Genomic DNA, 7,703 nt, shown 5'->3' with positions numbered 1-7,703 from the left:
ACATTGGTCTGATCCTTGCTACTCCTCCTCTGAAGAAGAGGAATTCCGTTACAAGATGACAACCTGCACACAGTCCAAGGGTTGCAGGTCTGCCAACTTCCTTCTGGTCACACATTGTATTCAGAGAAATATCTAATAAACCAAAGACATTGCTTTAACTGTGAAGGTACTTTATTGCAGATATTTTTCTCAAATAAAATGGAGCATACATAAAATAAACAAGTTATTACAACTGATTTGCATTGTGGATAATGTGTGTGAGTGCATGTTTTATTTTCCCTTGCCAGCCCCCCATCTCTGCTTTGTCAGTCCTGATAGGCCCAGTGTATGTACTTCTGGGAGTGGCAGTGGTGGTGAAGTGCATGGCAGACCTGAAAGAGAGATGCACAAAGTGACAGTAAGTAAACGGCTCAACAACATATCTGTGTGTACATGTGTGGTGTGAGTGAGCATATGCAAATATAATTCTGAATTACCTGTATCCATGTGGGAATCCTCAAAGGGGGGAGGGGGGGGGGGGGCAGATCTAAAAGACAGAGGCACAATTTTCTTAACGGACAATAATCATACAACTAAATAGACTGAATGAGTGTAAGGCCTAGATTCAATCGGATAAAGCGTTAACCGGCGATAGCCGACTCCCGCAAAGCTGATGTTTTGGGGATGTCTGACGTGTAACTGCGTTGGATCTGTCAAATCATTGTCACAAAACTACACCCGCCCTACTCTCGTTACCAGTTCTGAACAAGAAAGTGTAGGTTATATAGAAATAACGCAGCTCAAATTCAAAATCATTCAACTAAATAATGAGGATTTCTATCAGCCTATTCGAGGTGTAGATTGCATCTCAAATTGCTGTGTTCTAACTTGTAAACAGGGCTGCATGAGATTTCTGTTAATGCGACTCCGTGCAGCCAATGGCAATGTCCGCTTTAGGTATAATGCCAGGAGCAGCTTGTGGATTTGCCAGCTCTAACATAGTTCCACCTCAGACACCGCCAAAACAACCGCTATGTGGATGTCGGCTAAAGTGGACGTGATTGAATACAGCCCCAAGTGAGGGTGAGTGTGCATGTGTGTACACGTGCATGTGATAATTACCTGTATCACGTGTCGTGGCCGGTGTAGCAGATGCCGGGGCAGACACCTGCAGCTGTGAAGACTGTGGTTGAGCTAATAGGGGTGTCAGATCTAAAAGAGAGAGGAACAATTTTCTTAAGTTGAAATAATTATACAACGAAACAGAGTGATTGAGTGAGTGTGTATACCTGTGTGTGATAAATACCTGGACCACATCACACTGCTTCAGGTCTACACGACTCTGGAAGTTCCAGCCTGCCACTCCAGGCCTGGAACAGCTTGGTGGAAAGACTGTTACCTGTCACACGCCGAGCCGGTTGGCAGATCTGAAAAATGGGCACAATATAATATTAATGACTACACACTAACCTAAACAAAACAGACTATGGGAGGCGCACAGTACAGCCATGACTACATGGAACTCTATTCCACATCAAGTAACTCACGCAAGCAGTAAAATTTGATTTAAAAAACAGATCAAAATAAACCTTATGTAACAGCGGGGACTGTGAAGAGACACATGCACACACAAGGATTTTGTGTTGTAGACATGTGGTAGTAGAGTAGTGGCCCAAGGGCACACGCTTAATGTTTGCCAGCTCAGTAACAGGTGATGCACCTATTCTTGTTTACAGAGTGTGCCTCTCTCCCTGGTCCCACGACCTGCACGGAGAAGCACCACTGAGTCAACATGTGGCCAGAATTACACTGCTCAAAAAAATAAAGGGAACATTTAAACAACACAATGTAACTCCAAGTCAATCACACTTCTGTGAAATCAAACTGTCCACTTAGGAAGCAACACTGATTGACAATAAATTTCACATGCTGTTGTGCAAATGGAATAGACAACAGGTGGAAATTATAGGCAATTAGCAAGACACTCCCGATAAAGGAGTGGTTCTGCAGGTGGTGACCACAGACCACTTCTCAGTTCCTATGCTTGCTGGCTGATGTTTTGGTCAGTTTTGAATGCTGGCGGTGCTTTCACTCTAGTGGTAGCATGAGACGGAGTCTACAACCCACACAAGTGGCTCAGGTAGTTCAGCTCATCCAGGATGGCACCTCAATGTGAGCTGTGGCAAGAAGGTTTGCTGTGTCTGTCAGTGTAGTGTCCAGAGCATGGAGGCGCTACCAGGAGACATGCCAGTACATCAGGAGACGTGGAGGAGGCCGTAGGAGGGCAACAACCCAGCAGCAGGACCGCTACCTCCGCCTTTGTGCAAGGAGGAGCAGGAGGAGCACTGCCAGAGCCCTGCAAAATGACCTCCAGCAGGCCACAAATGTGCATGTGTCTGCTCAAACGGTCAGAAACAGACTACATGAGGGTGGTAATTAGGGCCAGACGTCCACAGGTGGGGGTGTGCTTACAGTCCAACACCGTGCAGGACGTTTGGCATTTGCCAGAGAACACCAAGATTGGCAAATTCGCCACTGGCGCCCTGTGCTCTTCACAGATGAAAGCAGGTTCACACTGAGCACGTGACAGAGTCTGGAGACGCCGTGGAGAATGTTCTGGAGAACATTTGGCGGTGGGTCAGTCGTGGTGTGGGGTGGCATTTCTTTGGGGGGCCACACAGCCCTCCATGTGCTTGCCAGAGGTAGCCTGACTGCCATTAGGTACCGAGATGAGATCCTCAGACCCCTTGTGAGACCATATGCTGGTGCGGTTGGCCCTGGGTTCCTCCTAATGCAAGACAATGCTAGACCTCATGTGATTTGAGTGTGTCAGCAGTTCCTGCAAGAGGAAGGCATTGATGCTATGGACTGGCCCGCCCGTTCCCCAGACCTGAATCCAATTGAGCACATCTGGGACATCATGTCTCGCTCCATCCACCAACGCCACGTTGCACCACAGACTGTCCAGGAGTTGGCGGATGCTTTAGTCCAGGTCTCGGAGGAGATCCCTCAGGAGACCATCCGCCACCTCATCAGGAGCATGCCCAGGCATTGTAGGGAGGTCATACAGGCATGTGGAGGCCACACACACTACTGAGCCTCATTTTGACTTGTTTTAAGGACATTACATCAAAGTTGGATCAGCCTGTAGTGTGGTTTTCCACTTTAATTTTGAGTGTGACTCCAAATCCAGACCTCTATGGGTTGATAAATTTGATTTCCATTGATAATTTTTGTGTGATTTTGTTGTCAGCATATTCAACTATGTAAAGAAAAAAGTATTTAATACAAATATTTCATTCATTCAGATCTAGGATGTGTTATTTTAGTGTTCCCTTTATTTTTTTGAGCAGTGTATATTACATCCAGGTTGGTTTACAAACCCCATTGACTATATGGGAAACTGTTCAGGGACGTTTAGCAAAGCTCAGGGATTTGATGTAGCAACCTTTTGCTTACTGGCCCAACACTGTAACCACTAGGCTACCTGGTAGATGGGAAAATAAAAACAGACATTGAATATCCCTTTGAGGATGGTGAAGTTATTAATTACCAGTGGTGGGAAAAGTACCCAATTTTCATACTTGAGTAAAAGTAAAGATACCTTTTAAAAAAAATTACTCAAGTGAAAGTCACCCAGTAAAATACTACTTGAGTAAAAATCTAAAACAATTTGGTTTTAAATGTACTTAAGTATCAAAAGTAGTAGTATAAATAATTTCAAATGTCTTGTATTAAGCAAACCAGACGACATGATTTTCTTGTTTTTTAATTTACGGATAGCCATGGACACAGATCAAGACATAATTTACAAATGAAGCATTTGTGTTTAGTGAGTCTGCTAGATCAGAGACAGTAGGGATGACCAGGGATGTTCTCTTGATAAGTGCATGAAGCAGACAATGTTCCTGTCCTGCTAAGCATTCAAAATGTAACGAGTACTTTTGGGTTTCAGGGAAAATGTAAGAAGTAAAAAATTACATAATTTTCTTTAGGAATGTAGTGGAGTAAAAGTTGTCAAAAATATAAGTAGTACAGTATAGACACCCCCAAAAAAACAACTTAAGTGGTACTGTTAATTACACTTTTGGTGGTGTATCAATACACCCAGTCACTACACAGGCGTCCTTCCTAACTCATTTGCCGATGAGGAATGAACCACCTTAGGGATTTCACCATGAAGCCAATGGTGACTTTAAAAAGTTAGAGTTTAATGGCTGTGATAGGAAGAAACTGAGGATGGATAAACATCATTGTAGTTACTTCACAATACTAAACGGTTAGGTTCTGAACAAACAGAGTAAAAACTCAACCGGAGCATCTTGACTGGCTGCATCACCGCTTGGTAGGGTAATTGCTTGGCATCTGACCTCGAAGGCACTACAGAAGGAAGGGTGTACAGCCCAGTACATCACTGGGGCCAAGCTCCCTGCCATCCAGGACCTTTACACCAGGCGGTGTCAGAGGAAGGCCCTACAAATCATAGACTGTTCTCTCTGCTTCCGCACGGCAAACGTTACTGATGTCCCAAGTCTAGAACAAACAGGACTCTGAACAGCTTCTACCCCAAGCCATAAGATTGCAAAATAGTTAGTCTGTGTAGACATTTGGTTAACTATTTAACTATCTGCATTGACCCTTTTTGTACTAACTTTGTCTCATCACATATGCTGCCGCTAATGTTTATTATCGGTCACTTTATTAGTCATATGTGCAGTTGAAGTCGGAAGTTTACATACACCTTATCCAAATACATTTAAACTCAGTTTTTGACAATTCCTGACATTTAATCCTAGTAAAAAATCCCTGTCTTAGGTCAGTTAGGATCACCACTTTATTTTAAGAATGTGAAATGTCAGAATAATAGTAGAGAGAATAATTTATTTCAGCTTTAATTTATTTCATCACATTCCCAGTGGGTCAGAAGTTTACATACACTCAATTGGTATCTGGTAGCAATTCCTTTAAATTGTTTAATATGGGCAAACGTTTTGGATAGCCTTCCACAAGTTTCCCACAATAAGTTGGGTGAATTTTGGCCCATTCCTCCTGACAGAGCTGGTCTAACTGAGTCAGGTTTGTAGGCCTCCTTGCTCGCACACACTTTTTCAGCTCTGCCCACAAATTTTCTATAGGATTGAGGTCAGGGCTTTGTGATGGCCACTCCAATACCTTGACTTTGTTGTCCTTAAGCCATTTTGCCACAACTTTGGAAGTATGCTTGGGGTCATTGTTCATTTGGAAGAACCATTTGCGACCAAGCTTTAACTTCCTGACTGATGTCTTAAAATGTTGCTTTAATATATTCACATAATTTTCCTTCCTTATGGTGCCATCTATTTTGTGAAGTGCACCAATCCCTCCTGAAGCAAAGTACCCCCACAACATGATGCTGCCACCCCCGTGCTGCACGGTTGGGATAGTGTTCTTCGGCTTGCAAGCCTCCTCTTTTTCCTTCAAACATAACGATGGTCATTATGGCCAAACAGTTCTATTTGTGTTTCATCAGACCCGAGGACATTTCTCCAAAAGGTATGGTCTTTGTCCCCATGTGCAGTTGCAAACCGTAGTCTGGCTTTTTTATGGCAGTTTTGCAGGTTATGTCGATATAGGACTCGTTTTACTGTGGATATAGTTACTTTTTTTAACTTGCAATGCGCCATCCCCCTGCCACACCTTCTCTTTTTTCTACCCAATTTCGTGGTATCCAATTAGTAGTTAGTCTTGTCTCATCACTGCAACTCCAGTACGGACTCGGGAGAGGCGAAGGTCGAGAGCCGTGCGTCCTCGAAACATGACCCAGCATCTTGACACAATGCCCGGAGGAAACACCGTACACCTAGCTACCGTGACAGCATGGGACAAGGACGTCATGGCCGGCAAAACCCTCCCGGCCAATTGTGCACCGCCCCATGGGTCTCCCGGTCGCCACCGGCTGCGACAGAGCCTGGACTCAAACCAGGATCTCTAGTTGCACAGCTAGCACTGCGATGCAGTGGCTTAGACCACTGCGCCACTTGGGCGGCATCTTGACCATTTCTATTCCAATGTATCTCAGAGAACTAATAGGATGTCCAGCTTGTACAAAATGAGCAGCAACCGGATCTTGCCACCTCTCAACTGCCTTCCATTTTGTTTACCTCTAAAAGTGTAAGCCATTGCGGGTGGGGGGCTTAAGATGGTCATACCATGGAACATTTAGCTATTTGACTTAGAATTGTAGGATCCCTTTAGGTATTTAAAAAAAAAAAGCTAAAATATTGAATTTGGCTACTACTACTGCAACCAACATAAATGCACTGAATAACACATTCATAAATGGCAAACAAGACAGTAAAAAAATGTATCATAAGGAATAAGGTTTTAAAGTGTCTGTCCTATTTCTAGGAGATATAAGAAAGCTCAGAAAATATTTGTATATGTTTTTTTTACACATTTAACTGCTTATTTTTTGGGGCACAAAACTAACTCCGTACTTCCACGTGTTTGTATCGGTTACCTTCAGACGTGTCCCGTGACACTTGTGTGGGTCGTAGAGCAAAATGGAGAACACCATCATGTTCATCGTGTAGGCTAAACCGTTTGGACACTATAGACATTTTTGTGAGAAGGCCCATTTTTCGGGATGTCTCATGGTCTGACAAACACTGCTGTAGCTCGGCCACCTTCCACCACCGATGCGGAAGACCGACATAGGCGGATGCTGCGGATTGAGACAAAGCCCATGCAAATAACAATTATATCTCTATCTTAATGATTTGTTGAGTGAGAAGACTATTGATAGTCACAACTATAATATCTTCATTTTTCATAAAGGTGCTGGTTAAAATTATAAAGAAAACAAGAGCTTGTATACATTTAAACTTTTCCATCTTACATCATATGGACTGAAATTGAGGTTCTTATTGACAATTTTTCAATTCAATTTCACCACAGCACACTGAACTGTTAATGATGGCATGGACAAGCTGAGGCCCCCTATGAAGCCTGGTCAAAAGTAGGGCAATATGTAGGTAATAGGGTGCCATTGTACTGTACTGAGCCAATCGACTAAGCACACTGACACATCATCCACAGATACTGGCACACGTTATGCATCAATGGCATTAACCTAAACCATAAATCAACCACGTTTTCAGATGCAAGAGCAGCCTTCATGGAATTGTAACCTTATTTAGACAGAAAGGTCCAATGCAGCCGTTTCATCTCAAGATCAAATCATTTCTGGGTAACAGTTTAGTGTGATTGTTTTCAATTAACATGGTCAAAAAGAAACAATAATAGCTTCTTTGCAAATAGCAATTTCTCAGGCAAATATTTTTGAGAAGATTGCCTGGGAGTGGTCTGAGTGGGGAGGAGAACTGGATATGAGCTGTTATTGACAGAGGCTTGGAACTCTCTTTCTTATTGGTCTAACTGGTCCTGTATGGCTCAGTTGGTAGAGCATGGCACTTGCACCGCCAGGGTAGTGGGTTTGATTCCAGGGACCTACCAATACATCAAATATATATACACAGGACTAGAAGTCGCTTTGGATAAAAGCGCCTGCTAAATGGTATCTCTATATATGTAACTAATTTACCGCATGAAAAACAGGCAGTCTTATTAAACAGCTCTTACACTGAAAGGGAATTATCATAAATGTCACAGTATACTTCATACCCCACTGTGAAAATATATATTTTTTAAACACAAAAACACAGGAAATCACATTTTGACTACAT

General features: G+C 43.1%; 1 long non-coding RNA gene across 2 annotated transcripts; it reads right to left on the bottom strand.

Moving 5' to 3' along the window:
* LOC110534943 lies at positions 1-1,838 on the bottom strand. 2 transcript variants are annotated; one of them, XR_005034359.1, is made up of 5 exons: positions 1,569-1,838; positions 1,269-1,406; positions 1,102-1,191; positions 477-526; positions 1-371 (listed from the first exon to the last, which is right to left on the bottom strand). It is a non-coding gene; the product is annotated as an uncharacterized LOC110534943 (long non-coding RNA). The 2 variants fall into 2 exon arrangements; XR_005034358.1 differs by having other exon boundaries at positions 1,286-1,406.
* Between the last annotated feature and the right edge of the window lie 5,865 nt (positions 1,839-7,703).

This window comes from Oncorhynchus mykiss, chromosome 10, assembly GCF_013265735.2.
Source record: "Oncorhynchus mykiss isolate Arlee chromosome 10, USDA_OmykA_1.1, whole genome shotgun sequence".
In the NCBI taxonomy this organism is placed as follows: domain Eukaryota; kingdom Metazoa; phylum Chordata; class Actinopteri; order Salmoniformes; family Salmonidae; genus Oncorhynchus; species Oncorhynchus mykiss.
This window is presented reverse-complemented; position numbering and strand designations above follow the sequence as displayed.